Source organism: Scyliorhinus torazame, chromosome X (assembly GCF_047496885.1).
Source record: "Scyliorhinus torazame isolate Kashiwa2021f chromosome X, sScyTor2.1, whole genome shotgun sequence".
NCBI classification, from domain to species: Eukaryota; Metazoa; Chordata; class Chondrichthyes; order Carcharhiniformes; family Scyliorhinidae; genus Scyliorhinus; species Scyliorhinus torazame.
The window spans coordinates 11,483,037-11,497,502 of NC_092738.1; positions in this window are offsets into that span (position 1 = coordinate 11,483,037).

Sequence of the window (14,466 nt, forward strand, 5' to 3'; positions counted from 1 at the left end):
TAATGCTGAAGTGCAAAGGGACTTGGGAGTCCTAGTCCAGGATTCTCTAAAGGTCAACTTGCAGGTTGAGTCCGTAATGAAGAAAGCAAATGCAATGTTGTCATTCATCTCAAGAGGCTTGGAATATAAAAGCAGGGATGTACTTCTGAAGCTTTATAAAGCATTAGTTAGGCCCCATTTAGAATACTGTGAGCAATTTTGGGCCCCACACCTCAGGAAGGACATACAGGCACTGGAGCGGGTCCGGCAGAGATTCACACGGATGATCCCAGGAATGGTAGGCCTAACATACGATGAACGTCTGAGGATCCTGGGATTATATTCATTGGAGTTTAGGAGGTTGAGGGGAGATCTAATAGAAACTTACAAAATAATAAGTGGCTTAGATAGGGTGGACGGAGGGAAGTTGTTTCCATTAGCAGGGGAGACTAGGACACAGCCTTAGAATAAAAGGGAGTCACTTTAGAACAGAGATGAGGAGAAATTTCTTCAGCCAGAGAGTGGTGGGTCTGTGGAATTCATTGCCACAGAGGGCGGTGGAGGCCGGGACGTTGAGAGTCTTTAAGACAGAAGTTGATAAATTCTTGATTTCTCGAGGAATTAAGGGCTATGGAGAGAGAGCGGGTAAATGGAGTTGAAATCAGCCATGATTGAATGGTGGAGTGGACTCGATGGGCCGAATGGCCTTACTTCCGCTCCTATGTCTTATGGTCTTATGGTCTTATGGACTCCACTGTCACAGCAGGCAGTCCATTCCAAACCCTAACCACTCTCTGAGTAAAGAACCTACCTCGGACATCCCTCCTATATCTCCCACCCTGAACCTTATAGTTATGCCCCCTTGTAACAGCTACATCCACCCGAGGAAATAGTATCTGAACGTCCACTCTATCTATCCCCCTCATCATCTTATAAACCTCTATTAAGTTGCCTCTCATCCTCCTCCGCTCCAACGAGAAAAGCCCTAGCTCCCTCAACCTTTCCTCATAAGACCTATCCTGCAAACCAGGCAACTTCCTGGTAAATCTCCTTTGCACCCTTTCCAATGCTTCCACATCCTTCCTATAATGAGGTGACCAGAACTGCACACAATACTCCAAATGTGGTCTCACCAGGGTCCTGTACAGTTGCAGCATAACCCCGCGGCTCTTAAACTCAAGCCCCCTGTTAATAAACGCTAACACACTATAGGCCTTCTTCACGGCTCTATCCACTTGAGTGGCAACCTTCAGAGATCTGTGGACATGAACCCCAAGATCTCTCTGTTCCTCCACATTCCTCAGAACCCTGCCGTTGACCCTGTAATCCGCATTCAAAATGTTTCTACCAAAATGAATCACCTCGCACTTATCAGGGTTAAACTCCATCTGCCATTTTTCGGCCCAGCTCTGCATCCTATCAATGTCTCTTTGCAGCCTACAACAGCCCTCCTCCTCATCCACTACTCCACCATACTTGGTGTCATCAGCAAATTTACTGACCCACCCTTCAGCCCCCTCCTCCAAGTCATTGATAAAAATCACAAATAGCAGAGGACCCAGCACTGATCCCTGTGGTACACCGCTGGTAACTGGTCTCCAGTCTGAAAATTTTCCATCCACCACCAACCTCTGTCTTCTATGTGATAGCCAGTTACATATCCAATTGGCCAAATTTCCCTCAATCCCACACCTCCTTACTTTCTTCATGAGCCGACCATGGGGTACCTTATCAAACGCCTTACTAAAATCCATGTAGATGACATCAACTGCTCTACCTTCATCTACACACTTAGTTACCTCCTCAAAGAATTCAATCAAATTTGTGAGGCAAGACCTACCCTTCACGAATCCGTGTTGACTATCCCGATTAAGCTGCATCTTTCCAAATGGTCATAAATCCTATCCTTCAGGACCTTTTCCATTATCTTCCCGACCACCGAAGTAAGACTAACTGGCCTATAATTACCAGGGTCATTCCTATTCCCTTTCTTGAACAGAGGAACAACATTCACCACTCTCCAGTCCTCTGGCACTATCCCCGTGGACAGCGAGGACCTAAAGATCAAAGCCAAAGGCTCTGCAATCTCATCCCTTGCCCCCCAAAGAATCCTTGGGTATATCCCATCTGGCCCAGGGGACTTGTCGACCCTCAGGTTTTTCAAAATTGCTAATACATCCTTCCTCAAAACATCTGCTTTCTCCAGTCTACCCGCCTGAATCACACTCTCATCCTCAAAAACATGGCCCCTCTCCTTTGTGAACACTGAAGAAAAGTATTCATTCAACGCCTCTCCTATTTCTTCTGACTCCATGCACAAGTTCCCACCACTGTCCTTGACCGGCCCTACCCTCACCCTGGTCATTCTTTTATTTCTCACATAAGAGTAAAAAGCCTTGGGGTTTTTCTTGATCCGACCCGCGAAGGACTTCTCATGCCCCCTCCTAAGCCCTTTTTTCAGCTCATTCCTTGCTACCTTGTAACCCTCAAGCGACCCTACTGAACCTTGTTTTCTCATCCTTACATACTCTTCCTTTTTCCTCTTGACAAGACATTCAACCTCTTTTGTGAACCATGGTTCCCTCACACAGCCATTTCCTCCCTGCCTGACAGTGACATGCCTACCAAGGACACGCAGAATTTGCTCCTTGAACATGCTCCACTTTTCATTTGTGCCTTTCCCTGACAGTTTCTGTTCCCATCCTATGCTCCTTAATTCTTGCCTAATCCAGAGGCGGATCTACTATGAAACTAATGAAGCTTAAGCTTCAGGGCCCCTAATCCCGGAGGGGCCCCAGAAGCAACTTCAGTCCACATTGCTTAAAAATTTTGTGTCTGCTGTATGAGAAGGGGTTTTTCAAAAATAGTAATATTAATAATATAGTGTAATTCAATGCAAAATAATAGTTAAAATTAAAATTAAAAGGTTATTAAAGTATCATGTAGGTTAGCCGTAAACAAAAATACGTTCAAATTAAGGATGTTTCATTCTAAATATATTAAATATAAAATTATAAATAATTTAAAACATTATTAGCATTTATGACAGAAATACAAACAGTAGATGACGTGTCGTAACAACAAAGGGGATCCGTTGAAAAGGCAATCACGATGCTAACGTGAATTTTCAACGTGATTGCACTCGTGATAGTGATCTAGACAAGAATAAAGTGTTCATAAGGATACAATATTTTAATTACCCCTACTCAAAAATAAATGTTATATGTAGAAAAGTAAGTTTAGTAATAAAGGTGAAATAGTGTTCGATTAGCCTAAGCCTATTGTTTTTATGAAGAGGTGAACGGAAGGTAGGCTCCGACCGCATAGCCCAGGCTAATACTATATTACAAGTATTTATGACAAAGTAATAAAAGGGTGAATTTGTGTTAAATTACAGGTGTTTATTATGAAAAGTGTTCAAATAACGGTAAAATTGTGTTACATTACCTTAGCCTATGAGTTTTGGTGGCCTAGTCTTGCCTAACTTAGTCTAGCCTAGCGTAGGCTAGCTTGAACATAACCTGGTTTAGCCTATTTAGCTTATTTATTATAAATCTTAAAAAATGTTACTTTACTTTCTCAGAAAGTAGACCGAATTCTTTTTCCTTTCAAAGCATGTGACAATAGTCGCACGACTCAAATTGATTAATTTATTGTTGTATATATTTCAACAATCCCAAAGTTTGAGAGTCAGTAGCACAGATGTTGTAAAGGTGGAGTGTCGTGGAAACAAGTAAGAAACTCCAAATCCCTGGTTTTGATGCATTTGAAGGCTATCTTCTGCTATCATCTTTATTTTTGTTTGTTAAAGAACTCCGAGAAAATTCAGCCGATAGGATTGCACACTATGAATCAGAAGCAAAATGTTTGTGTGAAGATATCACCTCAAGTTATTCTGATTCTTCCAAATGCATTGTTACAAGGAAATTTTCAGATGGAACAAGTGGTATTACTTCTTTGAGAGGAGCTGACAAATTTCGGATAGAAGTTCTATATCAACTCTATGACTGCTTGATAATCCAGTTACGCAAGAGGATTGACGCATATGAGCAGATTGCGAAAAGGTTCAATTTCCTCTCAGAATTGGTGAACACTGATAACACTCGTTTACTAATTTGTGGTGAACAATTCTGAAATTGATGAGGACAGTATTAAACTTATAGTATCATATTACAAAGATGATATTGACCACAAATTATTAAACGAGTGTTATCAGTTCAAAGAATATTTGCACCGTAGGAAATCCCAGGACACAGAAGAAAACGCGCCATCTAAAATGCAATGCGCAGAAGTTCTTCAGCTTATTTGTGAGCAACACCTAATTGAAGTGTTCCCCGATATTACTTCTGCGCTAAGCTGTACTTGACAATGCCTATCACGAACTGTGAAGCAGAAAGGAATTTTTCAAAGCTATCCTTTATTAAGAACATATTTTGGTCTACCATGACTGAAGAGCGCTTAAATTCTTTATGCATATTGTCTCTGGAAAATGACATTGCAAGAAAGCTCTCATATGACAAAACTGTACGTGGAGATGTTTCCAGAAAAAACTGAAAAAAGAGTATTTTGTAAAATGTGCTTCATGTAGTATGTATTCTCATCGGTGTCTAAAATAAAAGATTATATTGACTGTGGTCTTTACTATGTTTTATTTCATCACTCTATGATGCATCATGCATGTATATAACATTTCCCTCATTTTCATCCCCCCCATAACTCAAAAACTATAAGGCATAGGAAATTTTTATTCACACCAGTGACTTTGACATGTGAGATAATCCAGTACAGCAATTTTAATCAAAATCTGAGATGTAGTGGTTACATTTTTAAAAATTTGTGGTGATCTGTCGTGGAACAACCCCATTGAAGAAGATAACAGTGGTTACCCAGACCTCGTTGCTGGTTGCGAAGGGGCCTCCATAACAGTTCAAGCTTCAGGGCCCCAAAAATGTAGGTCCGCCACTGGCCTAATCACATCATAATTACCCCTCCCCCAATTATAAACCTTGCCCTGCCGTATGGCCCTATCCCTCTCCATTGCAATAGTGAAAGACACCAAATTGTGGTCACTATCTCCAAAGTGCTCTCCCACAAACAAATCTAACACTTGGCCCGGTTCATTACCCAGTACCAAATCCAATGTGGCCCCCCCTCTTGTCGGCCTATCCACATATTGTGACAGGAAACCCTCCTGCACACACTGTACAAAAACTGCCCCATCCGAACTGTTCGACCTATAGAGGTTCCAATCAATATTTGGATAGTTAAAGTCACCCATGACAACTACCCTGAGACCTTCACACCTATCCATAATCTGCTTTGCAATTTCTTCCTCCACATCTCTATTACTATTTGGGGGCCTATAGAAAACTCCTAACAATGTGACCGCTCCTTTCCTATTTCTAACTTCGGCTCATATTACCTCAGTAGGCAGATCCCCTTAAAACTGCCTTTCTTCAGCCGTTAAACTATCCTTGATTAACAATGCTACTCCTCCACCTCTTTTACCACCTTCCCTACTCTTACTGAAACATCTATACCCTGGAACTTCCAACAACCATTCCTGCCCCTGTTCTAACCATGTCTCCGTAATGGCCACAACATAGTATTCCCAAGTACCAATCCACGCTCCAAGTTCACCTACCTTATTCCGGATGCTCCTTGCATTGAAGTAGACCCACTTCAACCCACCTTTCTGTCTGCCGGTACACTCCTGCGACCTTGATACCCTCCTCAGTACCTCACTACTCTCAACACTGGCTTCTGGAACACAGCTCGTTTTCCCAGCCCCCTGACAAATTAGTTTAACCCCCCCCCCGAAGAGCCGGAGCAAATTTCCCTCCCAGGATATTGGTGCCCCTCTGGTTCAGGTGCAAACTGTCCTGTTTGTACAGGTCCCACCTTCCCCAGAATGTGCTCCAATTATCCACGTACCTGAAACCCTCCCTCCTACACCATCCCTGCAGCCACGTGTTTATCTGCACTCTCTCCCTGTTCCTCACCTCACTAGCACGTGGCACCGGCAACAAACCAGAGATGACAACATGGTTTGTCCTGGCTCTCAGCTTCCACCCTAGCTCCCTAAATTCCTGTTTTAAATCCCCGTCCCTTCTCTTACCTATGTCGTTGGTACCGATGTGTACCACGACTTGTGACTCTTCCCACTCCCCTTTAAGGATTCTGAAAACACGGTCCGAGACGTCACGGACCCTGGCACCCGGGAGGCAACATACCATCCGTGAGTCTCTTTCGCTGCCACAGAACCGTCTGTCTGTCCCTCTAACTATCGATCCCCAATAACTATTGCTCTCCCTCCTTCTCTTCTGAGCCACAGGGACGGACTCAGTGCTGGAGATCCGTTCACCGTGGCTTACCCCTGGTAGGTCGTCACCCTCAACAGTATCCAAAGCAGTATACTTGTTACTGAGGGGAACGACCACAGGGGATCCCTGCACTGACTACTTCCTCCCAGCCCCTCTCACCGTCACCCATCTATCTTGATTCTTCGGAGTAACTACATCCCTGAAGCTTCTATCTATGACCACCTCTGCCTCCCGAATGATCCGAAGTTCATCCAGCTCCAGTTCCCGAACGCGGTTTCTGAGGAGCTGGAGATGGGTGCACTTCCCACAGGTGAAATCAGCAGGGACACTGACCGCGTCCCTCACCTCAAACATTCTGCAGGAGGAACATTGCACTGCCTTCCCTGCCATCCCCTCTAGATAAAACAAGAAGAAAGAAAGAAAGACCCCTTAGGTTAAAGGAGGTGGAAGGGTGAGGGACACTACAAGTATAATGTCTAGGGTTTAGAAACTGCCCAACTTAAATACAGGTAAAAATAAAACACTTAACCAGCAACCACTGCGCCCACACGAGAACAGCAATCAGCTGATATGGGCCTGCACAAACAATTTAAATCTTTACTACTTACCCAGCAGTCACTCTGTCCTCACTCCGACCGGATTCAGCTGGAAATTCCCAACAGTAAGTTTAAAAAAAAATTTACTCCCCTTCTCAGCAAGCACTCACTCAGCAACCACTGCGCCCCGCACTATAACACCTCAGGGAAAAGAAAAACTACTTACCAGTCACCAGCCAATCACTTACCTGCAGGCTGTGACTTCACGGTTCAACGTCTTTCTATTTCTACCTGCCCTCGAGTCTCCCTCTTGATCTTTACTCGGCTGGGATACTTACAGTGATTGTCTTTTTTTTTTTGGTTAGAGGAGGAGGTAGGGAGGGAAACACTGAAGAAGTGTTTGGGGTTTAGCTGTCACTTGACAACAGCTCCTCCAAAAACCACCTTCAAGATACAGTGAGCGCAATGCACTGATGCAAATTTTCCCCGCAACAGCCAACCAGCATCTCCGCTCTACTGCCCTCTGCTGGATGCTTGCCTTCACTTGAATACCTAGGGTGTCTTGCTCAGGTACACTTTCTGGATGCAGTGACCGCAATGCACTGATGCAAATTTTCCCCGCAACAGCCAATCAATCAGCAGCTCCGCTCTACTGCCATTTTGGGGTCTACATATGACACCCACTAATGTTTTTTGTCCCTTGGTAGTTCTCAACTCTACCCATACAGATTCCACATTTTCAGAGCTAATATCCTTTCTCACTATTGTGTTAATTTCCTCTTTAACCAGCAGTGCCACGCCACCACCTTTTCTTTATGCCGGTCCTTCCTAAATACTGAAAACCCTGGGACATTCAGTTCCCATCCTGGTCACCCTGCAGCCATGTCTCCGAAATCCCAATTATATCAGACCCATTTATATCTATCTGTGCGATTAGTTCATCCACGTTATTGCCAACGCTCTGTGCATTAAGGCACAGAGCCTTTACGTTTGTATTTTTCACAATGTTTGTCTTGCTCCCAATATTTTTCTCTCCTGCCCTGTTTGAATTTTGCCCTTGGTTTCTCCACCGATCACTTTTCTTCTTCACTTTTCTACCTTTTGCTTTTGTCCTTGCTCCCTCTCTCTCTGACTCCTTGCGTAGGTTCCTATCTCCCTGGCATTTTAGTTTAAACCCTCCCCAACTGCTCGAGCAAATAGCCCACCTAGGACATCAGTTCCAGTCCTGCCCAGGTATAACCCGTCCAGTTTGTACAGATCCCACCTGATGACTTTTGAGGAGCTTCAATATTGTCGGGAAAACGTTACAGACAGTTCAAAATGGTCATTATAAATGGTGCAAAGGTACAAGGTTGTCTACACAAATCATGTGGCGCTCTTTGGAACTTCAATACAATTGTGTAATATTCACTGTATATATCCAATGTGAGTCATCCAGCCTGAGGGGGCTCTGTACAATCGCAGCTCCTTAGCTCACTATGGCTGAAAGGTCTCAGACAGCGACCTTCCCCCATTGCGCCTCTGTGGCACCTGCCCCAAGCTTTAGTGAATCCCTCAGCGCGTAGCCCTGGTGTTTGGAATGTTCCGGTCTGCAACACTCGGTCAGGGACAACTCTGCGTTGGAAGACCAACAAGTTCCGGGCAGACCAAAGAATGTCTTGCACCGAGCTAATGGGCGTCATTCTCCGACCCCCCAGCGGGTCGGAGAATGGCCGTTGGCCGCCGTGAATCCCGCCCCCGCCGGTTGCCGAAGTCTCCGAAGGGAGAAAAGTCGGCGGGGCGTTAATGGCGCCGCAGACGTCGGAGAATGTCACGGGTGGGCGCAAGGCAGCCGATTTTGGGCCTGCCAATATCCTCCCGTCCGGATGGGTCGAAGTCCCGTCGACGTGATGACCGTTCACGTCGACGTAAATCAAACCTCCTTTTAATCGGCGTCAACCTGTGCTCCAGGTTCACGCCGACCAGCGTGGAGGTGAGTGACAGCCTGGGGGGCTGGCCGCTGGGCAGGCGATGGCGTGGCCGCAGTCTGAATGTGTGGGGGAGAGGTGTGTGTAGGGTTGTGTGTGTGTGTGCGGCGGGGGGGGGGGGGGGGTGGTGAGAGTGGGCTGGGCTACGGGGGAGTGCCGGGAGGGGGATCAGTGCCGGGGAGGAGGATGGGGGGCCCGTGCCGGGGAGGGGGATGGGTGGGGGGGCCCGTGCCGGGGAGGAGGATGGGGTCCAACAGTTGGACCCATGCGGTCCATGCCACCTGAATTGCGGATAGCGATGAGGACTGTCAGAGGATACAGCAGGATTTAGATTGTTTGGAGACTTGGGCGGAGAGATGGCAGATGGAGTTTAATCCGGACAAATGTGAGGTAATGCATTTTGGAAGGTCGAATGCAGGTAGGGAATATACAGTGAATGGTAGAACCCCCAAGAGTATTGAAAGTCAAAGAGATCTAGGTGTACAGGTCCACAGGTCACTGAAAGGGGCAACACAGGTGGAGAAGGTAGTCAAGAAGGCATACGGCATGCTTGCCTTCATTGGCCGGGGCATTGAGTATAAGAATTGGCAAGTCATGTTGCAGCTGTTAGGCCACACTTGGAATATAGTGTTCAATTCTGGTCGCCACACTACCAGAAGGATGTGGAGGCTTTCGAGAGGGTGCAGAAGAGATTTACCAGAATGTTGCCTGGTATGGAGGGCATTAGCTATGAGGAGCGGTTGAATAAACTCGGTTTGTTCTCACTGGAACGACGGAGGTTGAGGGGAGACCTGATAGAGGTCTACAACATTTTGAGGGGCATAGACAGAGTGGATAGTCAGAGGCTTTTCCCCGGGGTAGAGGGGTCAATTACTAGGGGGCATAGGTTTAAGGTGAGAGTGGCAAGGTTTAGAGTAGATGTGCGAGGCAAGTTTTTTACGCAGAGGGTAGTGGGTGCCTGGAACTCGCTACCAGAGGAGGTGGTGGAAGCAGAGACGATAGTGACATTTAAGGGGCATCTTGACAAATACATGAATAGGATGGGAATAGAGGGATACGGACCCAGGAAGTGTAGAAGATTGTAGTTTAGTCGGGCAGCATGGTCGGCACGGGCTTGGAGGGCCGAAGGGCCTGTTCCTGTGCTGCACATTTCTTTGTTCTTTGTTCTTTGTCCGTGCCGGGGAGGAGGATGGGGTCCGTGCCGGGGAGGGGGATGGGGGGGGGGGGGTGCGGTCCGTGCCGGGGAGGGGGATGGAGGGGGGGGTCCGTGCCGTGGAGGAGGATAGGGTCAGTGCCGGGGAGGGGGATGGGGGGGGGGGTCCGTGCCGGGGAGGGGGATGGGGGGGGGTCCGTGCCGGGGACGAGGATGGGGTCCGTGTCGTGGAGGAGGATGGGGTCAGTGCCGGGGAGGGGGATGGGGGGGGGGGGTCCGTGCCGGGGAGGAGGATGGGGGGCCCGTGCCGGGGAGGGGGATGGGGGGGGGGTTCGTGCCGGGGAGGAGGATGGGGTCCGTGCTGGGGAGGGGGATGGGGGGGGTCCGTTCCGGGGAGGGGGATGGGGGGGGGGTCCGTGCCAGGGAGGGGGATGGGGGGGGGGGGCCGTGCCGGGGAGGAGGTGGGGGGGGGGGGTTCCGTGCCGGGGAGGAGGATGGGGTCCTTGCTGGGGAGGAGGATGGGGGGGGTGTCCGTGCCGGGGAGGAGGATGGGGGGCCCGTGCCGGGGAGGGGGATGCGGGGGGGGGTCCGTGCCGGGGAGGCGGATGGGGGGCCCGTGCCAGAGGAGGGGATATGGGCAATGATGACATGTCGTCATTCCCCGTCCCCCCCCCCCACCAGGCCGTCATGTTTTCCGGTCAGCCAGCGATGTTGGCCGCCGTGGCGGCAGCCGCTAATGTCCATGTTGCCCTGGATGAGGAGGAGGAGGAGGAGCGTGCCAGAGAGGCGGCGCAGGCTGCCGCAGAGGGGCAGGCGGCAGCCGCCCAGGCTGGAGGGACACCTGACCAACAGGACGAGGAGGGGGAGGAGGACGTCGCGGCCCCACGGCAACGGAGGCACCCTATGGCGCCCCGTGTGTACCGGCCCCGGCAGTCATACCAGGACCTCACGGACCGGGAATGCAGGAGGAGACTCCGGATGAGGCGGGAAACCGTGGCACACATCTGCCACCTGCTGGCACACGTGTCACCGCGTGGCACTGGCGGGGGACACCCTCTCCCCGTGTCCGTCAAGGTTACGGTGGCCCTGAACTTTTATGCAACGGGGTCATTCCAGGCACCGAGTGGGGACCTGTCCGGCATATCGCAGACATCGGTGCATCGGTGCATCCGGGCAGTGACAGATGCCCTAAATGCCATGGCGCACCGCTACATCCGCTTCCCCGTGGACTGGGCCAGCCAAGATGCCCGGGCCGTGGTCTTCTCTGCCGTGGCCGGGTTCCCCATGGTCCAGGGCGCGATTGATGGGATGCACGTCGCCGTGCGGCCACCTGCAGTTAACAGGGCCGCGTTCACCAATAGGAAGGGGACCTATTCGATGAACATACAGGTGGTCTGTGACCACCGCATGATGATCCTGCACGTCTGCGCCCGTTACCCAGGCAGTGTACACGGCTCATACGTGTTGTCGCGGTCATCCATCCCCGGCATGTACGAGGGACGCCATCCCCGGCTGAGGAGCTGGTTGCTGGGCGACCGTGGCTGATGATGCCTATACGGAGGCCACGCAATGAGGCGGAGAATTGCTACAATGATGCCATGTAGCGACAAGGGGAGTGATAGAGAGGTGCCTTGGCGTGCTGAAGATGCGTTTCAGGTGCCTGGACCTCTCTGGGGGCGCCCTCCAGTATCGGTCAGATAGGGTCGGCCGCATCATTGTGGTGTGCTGCGTCCTGCACAACATAGCCCAGCAGAGGGGCGATGTGCCGCAGGCAGAGGAGGGCGGAGTGGAGGAGCAGCAGGAAGAGGCGCAGTCCTCCCCAGATGAGGGGGATGGGGGCAATGGTCAGGGCAGACGGGCTAGACACAGGCGGGTGGCTGTTCACCGTGACCGGCTGGCCCAGCGGGCACGGGACAGACTGATAGCCGCCCGCTTCACTGACTAGATGGGCATGGGAATCGGGTAGAATGGCCACATACCGCACACCATGGCAACAGCCGACCACCCACACCCCCCACCCATCCACCCACCCAGCACCCTCACCCCCCTCCCCAACCCCACACACCCCACCCGCATGCAGACCACCCCCCCCATTGCCGATCCACCGGCGGCACAACGGGCCGGGCTCACACAGTTGCGGGTGGACGCGTATCTATCGCAGGCCATGGAGGATGATGACAACCCGCCCTGCGATGAGCTCCTGGCTCCACATCGTTGGACTATGTCTGACCCATGGCCACAGTACCCCCATCCACCTGGACCATCCCTGCATGCGGCTGTGACACTGCAGCGCACGGTCCCGTCCTCTGCCCAGGGGGATGTTGATGGCGGCCCAGGGGGAAGGGGGCAGACTCATCTGGGCTGAGGTAAGACCACCCGTCACACACACACTTGCGCTCAACGTACATGACACCCCCGCACGCTTTGGACAGAGCACAAAGGCAGCTTCTGGAGGTGTAACATTGACTTCAATAACCAAACGAGTTCATGCACGTGCCCTAGCCCCTAAAACTCATCTGTGCCCTGCACCCGTGCCAACTTACTCAGTGTCTAATTGTTTGGCCTGACGGGCCCTTTGACTACGTCTACGTGGTTCCCCAGACGGTACAGCAGAACTGGAGGTGGACTCCTGTGATTCCTGCCCTCTGACACGGGATCCCTTTGGCGGCCGTTTCCTGGGGCGTCCTGGCCTAGATGGGCCAGGCTGTGGCCCGGGCGACTGGGATGGCGAGCTGCCAGCCTGTCCTGCCCATTGCCCACCCGATGCACCTGGGACGGAAGGGGGGGAGTCCGAGGTGTCGCGGTGTTCCGGGACCTCCCCTACAGGGGGACCCGGGACGGACCACAGCACCTCCTCCTCCCTCGGGGTGCCCGATGGCCCCCAGGCCTCTACATGGGTGGGGGATGCGAACGGACTGGCCATCCGACGCCCCTCCGACATCTGGCGCTGCCAGTCCTGGAGGTCCGTGCTGGTATCGACAGGGGTCTGCAGGTTTGCAGCCATGGAGCCCAGGTGATTGGCAAACCCTGTCTGTGACTGTGCGACGCCGGCTCGCACATGGGCAATGGCGCCGATGCCCGCAGCGATGGCCTGCAGAGACTGGGCTATGGCCTGCTGAGACTGGGCCATGGCCTGCAGAGACTGGGCTATGGCCTGCTGAGACTGGGCCATGGCCTGCAGAGACTGGGCCATGGCCTGCTGAGACTGGGCCATGGCCTGCAGAGACTGGGCCATGGCGTTGAGCGCCTCTGCCATCTGGCGCTGGCACTGGCTCATGGCCTGCTGTGAGAGGGCAGCCATGTCCTGGGCCACAGACGCCGCCTGCGCGGAAAGCCCCAGGCCTCGCAAACCGTTCCCCATGTCTGACACCGTCGCACCCATTGCCTCCACCGCGGACGCCACCCGTGCGGTGTCGGCCTGGGTGGCACGTATGACCGGCACCACTCCCAGCTCCTGGACGCGGGTGGACTCCTCCACCTGCGACCGCAGCCGCCGCAAGCCGGCCTCCACCCTCTTCGCTCGTCTCCGGGTCGGTGGTTGCATCGGATCTATGGGTGGGTGTGGTAACTCCAGGAACCCGTGCTGGTATCGGGTAGGGGCAGCATGGTAGCATTGTGGATAGCATAATTGCTTCACAGCTCCAGGGTCCCAGGTTCGATTCCGGCTTGGGTCACTGTCTGTGCGGAGTCTGCACATCCTCCCCGTGTGTGCGTGGGTTTCCTCCGGGTGCTCCGGTTTCCTCCCACAGTCCAAAGATGTGCAGGTTAGGTGGATTGGTCATGATAAATTGCCCTTAGTGTCCAAAATTGCCCTTAGTGTTGGGTGGGGTTACTGGGTTATGGGGACAGGGTGGAGGTGTTGACCTTGGGTAGGGTGCTCTTTCCAGGAGCCGGTGCAGACTCGATGGGCCGAATGGCCTCCTTCTGCACTGTAAATTCTATGATAATCTATGAACCCGGGATCCATCTGGGCGGCAGATGTTCGCTTGGGCTGGGCTGCCCTCCGACCGCCCGGCCCCTCTGCTGCTCCTACCTCCACCTGCTGTACCTGGACGGCTGTGTTGTGCGCACCAGTGAGTGTAGCAGACGCCTCATCACTAAAGTGCCCAACCGAGGTGAGTGTTTCTGCGATGGTGGAGGGTGTTGGTGACAGCAGTGGCGTTGTGTCGTGCTCTTCGTCCCACTCTGAGTCCATGGCACTTTGGGGTGATGGTTCGTCTCCACCCATCCAATCTGTGTCACTGTCTGGTATTTTGTCTTCCTGGGTAGGTATCTCCTGGGTAGGGGTATCCTGGGTAGGGGTTTCCCGGGTAGGGGTGTCCCGGGTAGGGGTGTCCGGGGTAGGGGTGTCCTGGGTAGGGGTGTCCCGGGTAGGGGTGTCCTGGGTAGGGGTGTCCTGGGTAGGGGTGTCCTGGCTCGGCTGTGACGGGGGCCTATGGCTGCCCCTCTCGTCGCTGGGTGGCACACGCCTGCGTCGTCACACCCGCACGTGACGGGGCGTCGTCTCC